This window comes from Lissotriton vulgaris, chromosome 1_1 (genome assembly GCF_964263255.1).
Source record: "Lissotriton vulgaris chromosome 1_1, aLisVul1.2, whole genome shotgun sequence".
Lineage (NCBI taxonomy): Eukaryota > Metazoa > Chordata > Amphibia > Caudata > Salamandridae > Lissotriton > Lissotriton vulgaris.
In genome coordinates this window covers 2,127,591,586-2,127,610,005 of record NC_141685.1, presented here as the reverse complement: position 1 = coordinate 2,127,610,005, position 18,420 = coordinate 2,127,591,586, and positions in this window count along the sequence as shown.

Here is an 18,420-nt window from a genome sequence, read left to right as displayed (position 1 = left end):
TCTCTGAGTTGATGTGTTCTGCTGCGTCGGAATAAAACTTCTGTTTCCTGCCTTCCAGTCTCCAGCGCCTGCCTTTTTGTTTGGTAACTTGAGTGGTATTAGAGGCGGTTAGCGCCGGGCAACTCTGAAAAAGGTCATCGGCCCTACCTTTTTCCACAATACGGCGCTGCTGGTCGCATCGCCACAGAAGTGCAGTAAGAAATCGACGCATCACCTCCCCACGCGGAGAAGAACCGACGCATCCCCTACGCACCAGTAGGGACCCAACGCATCACGGTTCTTGCATATAAGGAACCGACGCATCACCTTCCCTGCAACACTTTCGCTGTATAGCGTTGCGCATCCAAAGGTACATTGAACTTAAAGTGTCTCATTTTACATCTAAAGAGTACTAAGCTATTTCTACCATTTTTGAAGTTCAATATTGTGGATTTTTGTCATTTGTGGTCTTGTGTTAAGTCTATATAAAAATACTTATTTTTATACTACAACTTGTGTGGTGTCCATCTGTAGTGTTGTCACTGGGTTACTGTTTGTGTTCACAAATGCTTTACACACGGCCCCTCAGATAAGCATGTGTACCCCCGTACCCTGACTAGAAGCAAGGGTCCCTATTTGTTCAAAGGTACTTACTTCTGCCAACTAGAGACCTCCAAATCTAACAGGATTTTATTTGATTACAGTGTTTCATTTAGGAATCATTTTAAAGATTTGAGGGCAAAAACTCTAACCTTAATTCATGCTTTCAAATGTTTGCACAAATCATTGAGTTGCCAATCGCATGATCATCTCCTTAAAGTTATGAGAGCAAAGTTGCAACCGACTTTTTCATATGGCTCACCCATCACTAAGGGGAAAGATAAAAATGTATTGGATTTTTTTGTAATGAAGGCCTATAAAGCGACTTTTTGGATACCCAAGTCAGTGGGTCAAGCTGCAATAAGATTGGAGTTTGATCTCTAAAGACAGTGTTTGGAGTCGAAAAGGGCATTTTTGAAATGCATGTTTTCTATGTTTTCCTCTGACCCTGTTTCCCTAGCGAACAATTGCTGGCTTGAAATAACTAAATCTGCCTAGGCTAATACCTGGAGATTTCATATCTTAAATTGTTTAAATGAAATCAGCCTGCAGATTGGGCTCAATGATTTGAAAATGCCCAATTTTAAACTGATCCTAAAAAATAAATCAATGTTAAATCTTACTTTGTGGATAAAACTGTGTTAGCAGCAAAAATCATGTATGGTCTGTGATCAACTCACATCAGTCTTTGTGTATCCAGTCATACTTTAATGTCTACTTTTCGGCAATAATAAAAAAATATTCTTAAAAATTTGATTGGGATTAAACCCAACTAAGGATAGCACTCTGGCCTGGATTCAGCAGTGGATTAGTACCAACTGTAGACTTTGTGGGTGGCCACTTAAATCTTTATTGCATATAGTATGTGTGTGTCCTAAATTTCTTGAAATACGTCGCATATTTTTAAAACCCTTATTTCTGAGGTATAGATTAAGATCGACATGGCTCTGATTCTATGGCTATCCAGAAAATCAATTCCGCTGCTACGTTAACTGATAAAGCTTTTAGCTGTTGTCAAAAATGTTTGGTATTGACTGCCTAAGGTACATCATAATCAAATTAACTGGTACCAAGATAAATTTTGAATGCATGGATGTACTTTTTTTTGTTTGCTTATTTGCACATTATGGCCTTATAAAAGATGCTGGGTTCAAACTGGAATGGCATTGTGAGCAAAAAAACGATGGATTTAGGCCCAGATCTCTGTACTGGGGTGAATGTATTACATTGTTCTGCATTCTGTCCATCAATTGTCGTTTTTGCATTTGTCACCCAAGTGGGACAGGTATGGCCAGTAGTGGGTCCTGTGCGTTCCATGCCACTGGAGTCAAGCTATCCTGGTTGATAAGGGGTGAAACCCCAAAACCGGTCCTAGGATGCTTGTTTCCAGTGCAGGTAGGACCTGGCCAGGCAGTTCGGGCTGGACTGTTGCCATTGGGCACAGGGTCAAGACTGATTTGCACATCGCTGGGTTCAAACTGGATTGGCATGGTGAGCACAAAAAAAATGAATTTGGGCCCAGATCTCTGTACTGGGGTCAATGTATGACATTGTTCTGCATTCTGTCCGTCAATTGTTTTTGCATTTGTCACCCGAGTGGGACGAGTATGCCCAGATGTGGGTCCTGTGCACTACATGCCACTGGAGTCAAGCTATCCTGGCTGATGAGGGGTGAAACCCCGAAACCGGTCCTAGGATGCTTGTTTCTAGTCCAGATATGACCTAGGCAGGCACATTAGGCTGGACTGTTCCCATTGGGCACAGGGTCAAGACTGAATTGCATATGGCTGGGTTCAAACTGGAATGGCATGGTGAGCAAAATAACAATGGATTTAGGCCCAGATCTCTGTACTGAGGTGAATGTATGACATTGTTCTGCATTCTGTCCATCAATTGTTGTTTTTGTGTTTGTGCTTATAAAAGATTTTGGGCCATATGTAGGTAATTTTGAAATACTGATTCCTAAATACCGAATTTTACCGAATCGGTATTTAGGAATTGGTATTTCCTATGTACGTAATGATTCGTTAAATATTACCAAATCGGAAAAATTCGGTAAATATTTACTGATTCAACAATACCGATCGGTATTCCCGAATCGGTAAATACCGAATCGCTAAATATTACCGAAACTGTAAATACCAAATCGGTAAATACCGAAAAGGAAATTCAAAAGAACAGCAATTAAGGAATCAGCCAATCCTGTGCAACCACCACCCCTCCCAACCAGAAAGTGGCCACACCCAGGCAGGGGCACACAATCAGAACCTTCTGGAGAGGCTGTGAGTGCAGAGAAGAGAAACCGAGCCACTGCCTGAACTTGGTCTGCAAATCTTTCACAATGGCCAGCCAGGACACAAGAAGAGAAGGAAGGGAAAGGAAAATAAAACTTAAATTTAGTCCAAAGGAACTGCAGGCCCTTGTGGAAGAGGTCGTGAAGCAGCACACAAAGCTGTTTGGAAAGCAGTCCCTGCAAGTTGCAGAGTCTGAAAAAAGAAAAAGCTGGCTTGGAATCCAGTCTCAGGTGAATGCCATCGGAGTGAACCCCCAGGACATTGATGTGCTAAAGAAGCGGTGGTATGACATCAAGATCATCACCAAAAAGAAGATGGCTGATCTGAAAAAACAAGCCAGCCACACAGGAGGAGGAAGGAACAAGGCACCTGCCCTAACTGACCTTGAGCAGCTTGTGGAGTCCACGATAGAGCCCGAAAGTGTCTGTGGAATCGGGGATGCAGACAGCTCTGCCAGAGCTGCTTCCAAACAAGGTAAGAAGCTTGCACAGCATTGTGCACCCCCCTTCCCCTATCCCAAATCCCCAATTGGGCTATGTGAATCCCACTCCAGTACAGGTTTTTGTTTAGACCAGCAATGCATTATGGGAGATGTAGTCAGTGAAACACCTATCATGACAGGAATTGCACTGAACAACAAGGCATGTGAGACACATCAGCGATAAGCAGGCAGTGGACAATGAGATAGTGTGGCAGAAATGTTTATTTTTTCATTGCAATGCAGGGCAGCAGGAACACAGAGCTAATGTACAATTTCTGTCCACATGTGAGACATTGCACAGGACAGCTCAGCACAAGGGAGAGGGGGCACCCCAGAAGGACATCACTGAGAAGGCCAGTACGAGTGCAGGACACACAATGCCACCACAGCCAGCCTCACCACCACAACCTGCCTCACCACCACAGCCTGCCTCACCACCACAGCCAGCGTCATCACCACAGCCAGCCTCATCACCAAAGCCAGCCTCACCAGCAGCAACACCACCTGCAATGGTTAGGCCTAGGAGGCGTGCAGTTGCCAGACTGCAGGAGTTTGAGTCTTCCTCAGAAGACTCGAGGGGGGAAATATCTACTGTGCTACTGGATGGCAGCAATGCTGGTTTGCTGTCCACTGCTGAGGGAGCACACACTGGTGCCAGACGCCGCCGCAGGGCTCGTGAGAGCAGTCCACATCCACAGGGTGAGAGCCATGGTGTCTTCGGAGGGTTGGAGGCGAAAATGGTAAAGGTGCAGTGCTTACAAGGCAAGGCAAGGCAATCCAGTCAGTCCAGCGCCAAATGAAGCGCCTAAATGACAACATGCGAAGAACAACAGGGGGCTGGCTCTAATCAGAAAGGCTGAGCCGGGAAATTAAACCAACAAAGAAGAAATGCCAGTACTGATGTAGGTAATTCAACAAGACCAAATCACCATCAGAAACCCGAACAATAAATCAGGAATGGGGATTACTACTTAATAGTATTTTTTATTCACATTATTTGCTAAATTTGAAAGCAACATTTAGTTCATAGTACAAAAAAGATAAAATTTAAAATGGACACAGGGAAAAATTGGAATATTCATCAACCATTCACTCATTCAATCAAAATACAGACATATCACAAACAACCATTGCCATACATACGTGTGGGGAGGAGACAAGAAAGATTGGGAAAACAATGCAGTGAAAAAACAACACAGTGCGAAAACAAATACCACGGTCTACATATTTTTAGGAAATATTTAAACTAAATGTTTTTTAAGTACATTCCTATATATCTACAAAATCAATTAAAAATGATTAGAGTCACTTATTAAATGGTAATGTACAGCACTTAGCACTGGGTTTTGCTAATGTAATACCCAGATGCTATAGTATACCAGTAGGATGGAGCCTACGCGTTTCGAATCCCACTTGGATCGGCGGGGATTCTCTTCAGGGCCATTAAATTCCTATAAACCAACAAAGTGGAAAAAAGGAAGGAAGGAGAGACAAGAAGAAAAGAAGCGTGAGTAACAAGTAATGGACCAGTTATATACTATCCATTAGAACACTTGATAACATACAGAGTACTGCTAAGTGACTTCAACCAGTTCAGTACTTCCCACAGTGAAATAGAATTGCATTGCATCCATACATTTTAAGGCGTACCCTGGGAAATCACTGTCTTCACTGTACTATAGTGTACTGTATCAACAAATGCTACATTAAGCTTTAATCGGATCGATTATTAAATGACTGCATATGCATAGAATCCCTTGTGGAACACCGACATGTGTCTCAAATGTAGTTAACTGTGACTACATAACACTAGATATTTACTCACCTCTCATTAGGAAACGGGTGTATGTGATAATACCAATAGTCCCTGTGTGACTGAGCGCAGGAGTGTGGTCGGCTACCTATAACACAATAGGATAAGATTTAAAACTTCTCGATTTGGATGACGCCTTCATCTAGACACTAAATGCAACAATGTGTAGGGTAATAATAGCTTACCCTTCTCTTCAATGTCAAGTGAATTAAGCTTCTCAAAAGCTGGCCTTCGCTGGAGGATGCATAATGAAGGAATAGCTATGGGCGTAAATGAGAAATCTCTTAGGCATCTATTATGACCTTATGTCAGACCTAGGCTATCTATGGTTATTCAGGTAACACCATTCTTACAGATCTCTGTGAATCAAGGAAGACTGCAGTTTATTCGATGCAGGAGGCCACGTTGTTTGGACCTAATATAGTCTCATTCTTCGGAAGGTGCAACGTGGAATGATACCTGTAGACGTAATGGAATTACTAAAACAAGCAAGAAAAGCAGAACCTCGTTAACATTTCGAACTACTCTTGAAAAATCAAAAGAAGTTGATGTTGGCTAGTAGCTCTCACCTAGTTAGACAAGTGGGAAGAGATGTGTAAGATGTTTTCTTTCCCGGAGTAGGGCACTTTAAACGGGCTCTGCTGATTTAGAAAGCAAAAAATATGTAAAGAAACGGCCGAATCTGTGTAATAAAGATCCTGCTTGCTCACACAGATGTAAAAACTTACTTGTGTGCAAGCTTTTTGCTCCACGTTGGAACTGCGGCAGTTATCGACGTCCTGTAGGTGGAAATCGAGGGTAACTACAATGGAATAAAACAGAGGGGAGCCGCGGTCATTATCGTTTCATGCACTCTACATGGTGCAGAAAAATTGCTAACGTGCAGGCGTTTTACTTACTCGGGGTTCAGGAGAACCGGGCAGAAACCGACGGCGTCTCAGTCCGCACTGCTCACTGGCGCATGCGCGGAAGAACGCAAGCCAGGGAGCAGTGTCTTATATGGCGGGGAGACCTTTGGAGGACCAGCCCGGGGGGCGTGGCTTCGCGCTAGTGGGAGCAAATGGGGTGGAGAGTGAATTGGAGTCAGGGAACTGTCAAGGGATATCTAAATATCGAAATATGGAATAAACTTAGTCAACACGGCTGGGGGCACCAGCCCAAGTGGTGCTAGCCGCGCAGAATGGTCAATAGCATAGCGGAGCAAGGGGAAAGACAGACATTTATGGGACTTGTCAAGGGTGCCTAAATGTCAAATGAAGCAGCACAGGATACTGGCAGAGGCAGAGTGAATGGGACCTAGTAACCTCATAATTTATAGATTTCACTTAATTCATTTGAACCCGACACGGCCGTGTCAAATTTAACTATCAGGAGAGCCTCTCTCTTCGATAGTTTGAGGTTCCAATCACCACCACGTTGGTCCTTTTCTACCTTCGATATAACTGTCCAACTCAAATCTTCAATTCGGTGTTGCATCCTAGTCCAATGATTTACCAAGGGCGCATTTTCAACTTTCCTTTTCAGACGTGACTTATGTTGAGAAATGCGTTGGCGTACTTCTTGGTTGGTTTTGCCTATATACAGGCAATTGCATGGGCACTTTATCCCATAAACTACAAATTTTGATTTGCAGTTGCTAAAGGCATCGTGTTTCCATGAAATGCCGTTATGTTGAAATAGTGACCCTTCCATTGTAGAATCACAGCATAAACAGGTGCCAAATCTGTGGTGTCCTGTTATTGGGGGCATGCCCAACAATTGGCGTAATGAGGGTTGGGCTTTGGTGGGCATGGCTGCTCTTATGACATGATTAGCGACACTGTTTTCCTTTTTAAAGGCAAATAGCGGGAGTTCTTTTAGACTGGCATCTAAATTTTTTACCAAATGCCAATTTTGACTGATAATGTGTTTAAGTTGGTTGGCATTAGGGCAAAAAGTGGTGACGCAAACCTGGCGGTGTTGGTTGGATTTTTCTTTTCGCTCTAGGAGCGTCTCTCTCGGGGTGTATTTAGCTCTCTTCATACAGTTTTTAACCAGCTTCTTTGGATACCCCCGGTCACATAATTTAGATATCAGATTTCCTGCATGATGTTGGTAATCCTCATTATATGTGCAGTTTCTGCGAACCCGCAGAAACTGCCCGTAAGGTAAGGTAGATTTTCTCTGAGGCTTCTGGGATGATTGCTATCAAACAGTAGAGCTTTGTTGCGGTCTGTCGGTTTTGTAAACAACGTAGTTGCTAATATGCCTTCTCTGGGGAATACCTCCACGTCTAAAAATGGAATGTGGGTAATGGATTGGGTCATACTGAACTGTATATCTGGTGTCCTGGCATTTAACCATTGGTGGAACAGGGACAAGTTGTTGCTGTCTCCTGTCCATACCATAAAGACGTCATCGATAAAACGAAGCCAAATGCTCATATACTGACTGAATGGATTATTGTTCTGTATATGGGTATCTTCGTATAATGACATAAATAGTACTGCCAGCTCAGGTGCAAAGGGGCAGCCCATTGCCACCCCCTTGACTTGGTAGTAAAATTCATTGTTAAAGCAAAAATAATTTTTTCTTAGTGCAAAGGATGCAAGGTCAACCAAAAACTTGGTGGGGACTCGCATGGGTCTAGGTCTTGAGTTTCGGAAGAAAGTGAGGACTGCCACAGCTTCATCCTGAGGGATCTGGGTATACAGAGATGTCACGTCAAGGGTGACCAAAATGTCAGTCTCTTCGCAAAATCTAACTTTTTCCAATTTATTGATAAAGTCGGTGGTATCTTGTAGATAGGAGACTACCTGACTCATAAACTCTTTTAAAAAACAATCCACATATTTGGCAATCGGCTCTAGCAGAGAACCGCATCCTGCCACGATGGGTCTGCCGGGAGGGTGGTCTTGGTTTTTATGGAGTTTTGGCAGTATATAGAACATAGGGGTTTTGGGATGTTTGATTTGAAGGTATTCTAATTCCTTTTGCCCAACAAACCCTTGTTCAAATCCTTCTTGGATTAGAGCAAACAGTTCATTTTGTAAATCTTTTGAGGGGTCTTTTCCTATTTTGCGGTAGCAGTTAGGGTCTTCCCTGGCTTGCGTTCTTCCACGCATGCGCCAGTGAGCAGTGCGGACTGAGACGCCGTCGGTTTCTGCCCGGTTCTCCTGAACCCCGAGTAAGTAAAACGCCTGCACGTTAGCAATTTTTCTGCACCATGTAGAGTGCATGAAACGATAATGACCGCGGCTCCCCTCTGTTTTATTCCATTGTAGTTACCCTCGATTTCCACCTACAGGACGTCGATAACTGCCGCAGTTCCAACGCGGAGCAAAAAGCTTGCACACAAGTAAGTTTTTACATCTGTGTGAGCAAGCAGGATCTTTATTACACAGATTCGGCCGTTTCTTTACATATTTTTTGCTTTCTAAATCAGCAGAGCCCGTTTAAAGTGCCCTACTCCGGGAAAGAAAACATCTTACACATCTCTTCCCACTTGTCTAACTAGGTGAGAGCAACTAGCCAACATCAACTTCTTTTGATTTTTCAAGAGTAGTTCGAAATGTTAACGAGGTTCCGCTTTTCTTGCTTGTTTTAGTAATTCCATCCGTCTACAGTTATCGTTCCACGTTGCACCTTCCGAAGAATGAGACTATATTAGGTCCAAACAACGTGGCCTCCTGCATCGAATAAACTGCAGTCTTCCTTGATTCACAGAGATCGGTAAGAATGGTGTTACCTGAATAACCATAGATAGCCTAGGTCTGACATAAGGTCATAATAGATGCCTAAGAGATTTCTCATTTACGCCCATAGCTATTCCTTCATTATGCATCCTCCAGCGAAGGCCAGCTTTTGAGAAGCATAATTCACTTGACATTGAAGAGAAGGGTAAGCTATTATTACCCTACACATTGTTGCGTTTAGTGTCTAGATGAAGGCGTCGTCCAAATCGAGAAGTTTTAAATCTTATCCTATTGTGTTATAGGTAGCCGACCACGCTCCTGCGCTCAGTCACACAGGGACTATTGGTATTATCACATACACCCGTTTCCTAATGAGAGGTGAGTAAATATCTAGTGCGATGTAGTCACAGTTAACTACATTTGAGACACATGTCAGTGTTCCACAAGGGATTCTATACATATGCAGTCATTTAATAATCGATCCGATTAAAGCTTAATGTAGCATTTGTTGATACAGTACACTAAAATACAGTGAAGACAGTGATTTTCCAGGGTACGCCTTAAAATGTATGGATGCAATGCAATTCTATTTCACTGTGGGAAGTACTGAACTGGTTGAAGTCACTTAGCAGTACTCTGTATGTTATCAAGTGTTCTAATGGATAGTATATAACTGGTCCATTACTTGTTACTCACGCTTCTTTTCTTCTTGTCTCTCCTTCCTTCCTTTTTTCCACTTTGTTGGTTTATAGGAATTTAATGGCCCTGAAGAGAATCCCCGCCAATCCAAGTGGGATTCGAAACGCGTAGGCTCCATCCTACTGGTCTACCATAGCATCTGGGGATTACATTAGCAAAACCCAGTGCTAAGTGCTGTACATTACCATTTAATAAGTGACTCTAATCATTTTTAATTGATTTTGTAGATATATAGGAATGTACTTAAAAAACATTTAGTTTAAGTATTTCCTAAAAATATGTAGACCGTGGTATTTGTTTTCGCACTGTGTTGTATTTTCACTGCATTGTTTTCCCAATCTTTCTTGTCTCCTCCCCACACGTATGTATGGCAATGGTTGTTAGTGATATGTCTGTATTTTGATTGAATGAGTGAATGGTTGATGAATATTCCAATTTTTTCCTGTGTCCATTTTAAATTTTATCTTTTTTGTACTATGAACTAAATGTTGCTTTCAAATTTTGCAAATAATGTGAATAAAAAATACTATTAAGTAGTAATCCCCCTTCCTGATTTATTGTTCGGGTTTCTGGTGGTGATTTGGTCTTGTTGAATTACCTACATCAGTACTGGCATTTCTTCTTTGTTGGTTTAAATGACAACATGAGCAACATTGACAAGGGCATTAGCTCAATAGCTGAGAGAATGAAGGAGATGGCTTAGGTTATGCGGGACATGTCCCAGCCAGTGATGCTGCTGTGCAGCAAGATGGATGAGGACACGCTAGCACGGCACAGGGAGAGGCAGAAGTTGGAAAGCCATACAAGGGCAGTGAACCACCTAGCAACTGCCACATCTCTGCTCTGCAGGCGTTCCGTGGCCATGCAGGAGGGACTGACCCACTGCAGCACTGATGTCTCGAGGGGGCTGGTAAAGGTAACCAGTGCACTTAAAGTGGTGCTGACAACACAGTCTGCCACTATTGGTGCTGTGGAAGTTGGGGACAGCAAGGAGATGGCCAGTCGGAGCAGCCTTAGACCCCCCTGCAACAGACACCCAGAGGAGCAGCAGACGGCATGGGGCTGGCACTGGAGGACAGCCAGCTGATGGCATCCAGCACTGTTGTGCGTGGCCGCAGACGCTGATGCATCCTGCACGTTCAAAACTGCATTGGGTGAAGTAACCAATGACTTACATCACAGGATGTCACAAATTGGACTTGCAAGTCCGGCCGTTTGTGTTATGGCGTAGTGCCTAGATATTAAAACTACGTCATCTACATACAACAGGCGATCTCCTTACTTACTTAAAAATAGTTGTGTGTGGTCTCTGCCCGTCTTAGTCTCCCATCTGTTGCTGGCGCTACTCCTGCTGCGTTGGGCTCTGGCTGTGCAAGTTCATCATCATTGTCCTCAAAATAAGTTAATTCAACTTCTGTACTTTTCTTTGTGGCAAGGTTGTGCAGCATAGCACAGGTTGCAATGATTTTGCATCAGATGATGGGTGTATACTGACGTGCGCCTCTGCTTTAGTGGAGGCAGCGGAACCTGCTTTTCAATAGGTGCGCTCCACGACGTTGCGTGTAGATTTGTGTGCCACATTGTAACGTCTCTCACTCTGGGTAGATGGGTTTAGATAGGGAGTGAGGACAAATGACCACACAGCATATGCGCAATCGCCTAGGTGGGAAAGAGAGTGCCATTAGTTACATACACCAAAACACATTCAGCTGCTGTATCTATCAGGGTGTATCACAGTGATTTACCTAACAGGTATCCTTCCCCAAATTCTCCAGCAGCCAGGCATGTGTAGATCCTACTGTTCTGGAAGATGTATGAGTCGTGGGTGCTCCCAGGAAATTTGGCCACAATGTCGGTGATTATGTTGCCAGCATGGCAGATCACCTGCACATTTATGGAGTGGGTGGACTTTCTGTTCCTGTAGATATACTCTTTACCCACTATGAACAATCGAAGTGTATACCTTTAAGAGGCGTATTCGCCACGCCCTGCTACCTATCACAATGCGAAGTATAAAACGAATCAGTAAGACCGTATCAGACTTGACCTTCTCCTTGAGGTAACAGACGCCAGCTCACGTTGCTCCGGTCAGCCACGCGATTTAAAATACAGGTAATGGATGAATAATGAGTTTCCCCTTGTTAAATGACAGACACCCGTAGCACGTACCCGCAGCACCACCCCATTCCTGTTATCTTTTTATCTTTAGATAACCGGCATTTTAACTCTTCCCATTCCGACTGTGTTAAGAGCCGTACCAAACTCGTCATTCTCCCTGAGGAAGCAGACGCCAGCTCACGCTGTTCTGATCGGCAACGCGGTTTAAAATACAGGTAATGGCTGTTTAATTAGTCTCCCCCTATTAAATTGCATGCACTCGTAACATGTACCCATAGTACCACCCCACTCCTGTTATGTTCTTATCTCTAGATAACCGGTATTTTAACTCTTCCCATTCCGACTGGAATTCTGCGGATCCTTGCATCATTGATCGATCAGTGCTTTACTGACAACATAGCCGCGATACGCACACCGTTCAGGTAAAGGGCCCTTTTTTCCCCTCTGTGTGTACATACTAATGTGGAAGCGGTCACTCCCCCTTAAAGCTAGGACGTCTTTTCTGTACCAGTTAAGACATATTTAATCTCTCTATCGAACTTACTAATACCTATATAATATTTGTATTTACCAACAGTTTTCGAATCACGGCCTACCACTTACCATGATTTGGACTACATATATGAATCGGTTTGACTGCACCGGATCCGAATAACTCTATGAGGTATCAATCATCAAACTGCGTTGTTTTGGGTAACAACACAGCTCTTAACACAGGTAATAACCGTCCCCTTCCCTTTATTAAACAACCATGTAGGACCTTGACAAACATAGTTGTGACACTATTTAATATTTGTTCTGCCTACATCTTTAGATAGCGGCTCATCAGACTTTTCTTTTAAATGCCAGGTTATATGCTCTGGTTAACAAGGCTTTTTTCTACATAGACACTCATATTTTTCTTTAAACAGCATCATTGTAGAATCTTGTAACACTAACTTAGATTACCGTCCAATAGCTACTCTGTCTTTATCCTCAGATAGCTGGTAAACTGATCCCTTCCATTGCGCCTGGATTATTACGAATCTGAACATCTTCAAATTATTTCTGCCCAAATAATAACAGAACTGTGCTACTCATACTGCCAGGTAAAGAAGGTTCTTCTGTTAATACGTTCATGCCAATAAGAACGCTATTACCTATTTTGTAGCCAGAACATTAGGTCCCATCTATGTCACATTCTTAGGGGTGACTAATCTGATAAAGCATGCTTTAATCTCTCCAGTATATGGTGGCGTTTTTAATGCTTATTTGACCCACTACGGATACGCTGATGTCACCTTTCAACACAAGGAGCTTTACATCACGGACTAGTCAAACCGCAGGTATCTGATCTGAAATAGGGACTCATCTGCAACATATACATTATAAATTTTTACTATAGGAAAACCAAGTAATATCATTGAATGAAATGCAAAAGCCATCCTTATCGATTCCCTTCCTATAAATAAGTTACAATAGCTACATATTTATTTATGCTAGCGTTATTTTCATCCATCGGCTATGGATGACACGGATGACAGATACAGATACAATTACTTACCAACCTAGGCAACTAGAAGTACTAGTCAGAGCTAATCTATTTTTCCATTGTGCTAAAAATAATTGTGTTTTTGATTTGTAATAGTTGGCCCTCCTGTTTACCTTTTTAATAGGCATAGATAGATAAAGAAATCCTGACTATCTTAATAGATAGACAATTTAAATTATCGACTGGAGAAACATCTATCTTCTCCAGTTTGTTTCTTTTTGCTAAGCATCTCTACACTATTCTCATCTTTTCCTTTAACCTTCATGATTTCCCTACCTCCAATTATGTTGTCATGTGATAAAAAAATAAATGGTTGTTTTATCTGGATCATGTCTTGCCAATTGTTTTCTGATGATAAACAACATATGTAATGAGGTATATCATGATATCTTATCAAACCACTGGCTTAATGTGTTCAAGTAAAATGATTTTGACATTTATGCACTGCCTAGCACAGAGACACTATTTTAAAATATATTGTTTATTTATTTTCAGTAACAAGATGGTAGTGTCCTGAGGAAGACACTTTCATTGTGTTGAAACGCGTAGACGGAAACCATCTCTCTATTTTACTATTTGATTGTATAAACAAACAATATGCATTTGCTATATACTCAATGAAAGAAATCCCTTTATTGTCTTTTAATCAGTATGTCAATGAATTTTTTCGTGACACTTTTATATAATGTATTAAATTGAAATTTCTGTGCTACCTTAGTGCGTTAGTATGTATTATTATCAATTTGTTACCTGAACTTTGCCAGTGTTTATGTGTTGCCTGGGTGTTTTATTTTTCACAAATTAATTGCCCTGACCCAGGAACTTTATCCTTATCAGGGGGTCCTTGTTTTCCACATATAGATATACTCAGTGGCTGCAGGTGGGTAGATTGGAATGTGTGTACCATCAATTCACCCTATGACTTGCTGGAACTGTGCCATCTGGTAAAAGTCTGTCTTGGTTTTCAGCAGTTCCACCTGTGTGTATGGGAAGCTAATATAGTGATGCAATCTCTGCATCATGGCATCCAGGAACTTTCAGAAGAAACGGGACAGGCAACTCTGAGACACCCCGCCTACCGCAGCTATCACCCCTGGTAACTGCCAGATGCAAGTAGATGTAGGCTACAGTGCACCTGCACATGTGGTGGGATGGCGTGCGCCCTTGGTGTTGGGTGCTCCAGGAGTGGGTGCAGGTCCCTTATCAAGTCTAGGATAGTGTGGGGATGTAACCTGTACCTTTCATGGATCTCAGCCTCAGTTTATTGGAAGAATGTGATGCGCTGCCTGTAAACGCGCTCCTCCCGATCCTCACTCCGGCTGCCTGCAGACGTAGAAGCCTTGCTATCACATAGAAAGCCAACATGGTGATCACACTGTTGCATTTTGGGATTGCTTATAGACACTGTAGCTAATTACCACCTGCTTTCAGTCAGTGTTAATTACCGACTCTTAAATACCGAATTTCATGAAATTCGGTATTTCCGATTTTACCTACATCTCTTTTCTCTTTTTTACCGTTTCTTATTTACCGAATCGGTAGATAAGAAATCTGTAAATACCCATTCGGCAATTGAGAATTCGGTAATGATGAATCGGTATTTACTGATTCATAATTACTGAATCCTTATTTTTGGCCTCCTACATCTCAAATGCCTAAATACCGGTCGGTAACGGCTAATTTACTGAATTTCGGCCGTTACCGACCGGTATTTAGCTACCTAAATATGGCCGATAGCATCTATGCTGCTATGGTAAACTACTAGAAATTGAAATAACAAAGATTCCTTGTTTGAACAATGGAAGATATTTTATTTGAACAATGGAAGATATGGATGCATTTTTGGTCGGACAATGGAACTATTGTTTACCGCATGTTTGCACTTTAACACGCAATGATACAGTACATGCTTTAATCGATTTTATAATTAAGTGTACAATGATTTATAAAGTTCCTTGGATCTAATGCATAAATATGAATGTAACTATAAATTGTTAAGGATAGGAGTGTAACTGTCCTAAATAGATGTTTATAAATGGTTTTATAGCTATGGTATGGCCTGTAATTACAGATTTATTATTTTAAACAAGTACTAGCAGCCCGTCCCGACGTTGTCCGGGAGCAATCATGGCTCAGGGCCCCCGCCCGCCCTGACGTTGTGCAGTATTATGCCTCTTTGTTTACTTTGTACGCTTTTGTAACCTGCCCACGTCACTGCCCGCGTCACTTTTTCCTCCTGTAATGCCAAGTTTGGTACCTTCTCCCGATTGTCATTTTAGCTTTAAGCTGACCGCTCCACTTTGTAAGCTTTTGTAACCTGCACACATTTCTTTTTCCTCCTGTAATGCCTCGTTTGGTACCTGCCCACGTCACTTTTTCCTCCTGTAATGCCACGTTTGCTACCTTCTCCCGATTGTCATTTTAGCTTTCAGCTGACTGCTCCACTTTGTACGCTTTTGTAACCTGCACACGTTTCTTTTTCCGTTTGGTACCTGTGGCTCGCTCACCGCTCCTCTCCGCCGCCGCTCCTCCGTCACGTTTGCTTTGCTCACTGCTTACTTGGCGCCCTACCTCATCCGCCGTTCACCGCTCCTCCACACCGCCGCTCCTCACTGCCTGCCCGCCGATCCTCACCGCCTGTCCCGCGCTCATGTCCACTGCTCCTCCGCTCGTCACTGCTCCTCCCCGCGCTTATCTCCGCCGCTCCTCCCAGCGCTGATCTCCGCCACTCCTCGCGCTCGTGTACGCCGCTCCTGATGTAAGCACGCACGTCACGGCCGGCGCTACTTTGAAGGGACTACTTTTTTTTAACTTATATTTTTTAAATAACGTATTTATTTTTAATTTATACAGCCTATGTCCATCTGCACACCCTGAGGATTCCAACGATGTATCGGGTGTGTGGATTGGCGCTGTGGTTCCCAAGTTTACCCGCCTCAAAGCCTCAAAGTTCTTCCTTTATAATAGTAGTATAGATATAGATTTATTACCTACAGGAATGTGATAAAAAAAATTATATACTGTCCTATTACTAAGATGTTTTAATTGCAATGATTTTTGTTAATTAAGCAATAAAGAACTCATTCATTCATTTATGTTTTTTCTGCTCAATAAAAAAAAATGTTAAAGATGATCTTGCTAACATTTTTTTCTTGAGGATAGTACATAAACTGGCTCAAATTTCCACACATGTATATGACAGGTAATGTAAAGGCAACGTGGGATGGCATTCTTTTACATTTTGTGATAAAGCGTTTTGGAATTGATAGAGGTGGATGGAATGTAAACATCATTGGTAAAGCTTAGCAACCGTTACAACCTTTGTGATGGTTGCTACATTTTTATAAACAGCTGAAAGATCCCAATTTTTTTTTATCTGAAGGTGTTAAGAAGCTTTCTAACCAACAAGAGGATATTTACGAGGTTGTTTTTTGACTCTCTGCAAGATCTGATTGCTGCCACCTGGGAATTTAAAGTGGATAGAGATAAACCTTTTATAAAGCCTTCCCTTATCAAAATCCCACATTTTATAACAATCACCCATAACTGGTTCTATTCTATTCAAGGTACACCTAGAACAAAAGTTCTTCCAATGCTTAGCATAAGACTGTAAGGAAGAAGATTTCTTTACTGGGTGGATATCGCATGCCACCTCTCTGGAGAACCTAGTTGCTCTAAGCCAACCCTCTCAAATTCCAAGCCGTCAATCAACAAAGCTGAGTGAATGTGAGAGAAGGAAATTGAAAGGGACTCGGAGAAAAGGGGAGATGAAGAGGAGGTTTCCATTGCTAATCTGGACAACAAAGGGCACCCTGGATGCCTCAGCCAGGATTGGGTTTACCACTATGCTCTCCCTCTGAATCCTCTGAAGCACCCTCTGGATGAGGGGAGATAAAGGGAAGGCAGAGAGTAACTCCTGCACCCACGGTAGAGATAAGGCATTAATCCACCAGGCTTCCAGACAAAGCTACTTTGTACAAACACTTGGAAGAAGAGCACTGGACGGGGATGCAAAAAGATCCAACACCGATGGGAAAACCGACATGTCATAGGGTGAAAAGCCTGTAGACTGAGGAGAAAATGGACCGACGATGGAATATTGGACTGAGTCTGTGCGCTTGAAGAATGAATTACCCTGCACCTACGCTCATCTGCGGTCCCAAGTTTTGCTACCTACAATCAGTTTGTCAGCTTATAGTATTGAAGGTCCCATTGTGACTAAACTATTAGAGCTACTCTGTAATACACCTCTATAACTGCTAAGGTTGGAATTTGGTGTTCCAGATCTCTTTCGTGTTACAGTTAATTTAAAAATCACTCACAACTGGAAAAGACACTTCAATCTTTGTACAATCTTTGTATAAAACAGCTAACTGTTTTAAGTCTATAAACTGATAATTATCACAATGTGACATTGGATATATATTTTTTTTTAACAGGGTGAAAACAACAATTAGTTGGTTGGTGAATACTGGTTGGTGAACACCAATAAATTATCCTAAAAGATGTAAATTGACTAGACCTGCCTTGCACATTATGAGCTGTTAAATTGTCTCCGAAAAACGCTCAGACTGGTGTAGATGAGATGCAATCACTTGCTGTTAATTGTAGTGATGGGCTCTTGGAAGGTCTTGTCCAGGGAAAACAGAAGGTTCCCTCTATGTAATGATGCCATTGAGTCGTTGAAACATGTGCTGTTTACATGTTGGTAGCTCAAGCAATGCAGAGCAACAATGTACGAGTTTGATCAACTCAGTTTCGGATGTTTGCTACATCAATAAGAGGGGCCTGTTCGACGGTTTAGTTAATTACTGAGTGATTTTATTGAAAGATGGGATTTATGATACACTGCGTGTGGTTCTATGCTTTTGTAAACCACAAATAAACGATACATATTTTTTAAGTTCTTCAATTAACTCGAAATCGAATCGGGGATGAATTATGAATTGCATAAGCATTTGATTATAGATAAGTATACTATTGTCTACCTCCCCTTTTATTATTTATTTGTTATAGCAAAAAGTGCCATTGCAATCATTTCATTTACTGAATTAGTTAAAATAAAGAGGGTGTGAACTTCCATTAGCATCGCGATAAAAATCTTGGAAATCAAAAGTTATGTTTTCACTTGCGTTCGGAAAAATTACAGGAGTGTCCTTTCTTCCTGGTGAGGAGCCTTGTTTCTTCACATTTCTCACCCCCACATCTTTATGGCTCCTCTGATCCCTACC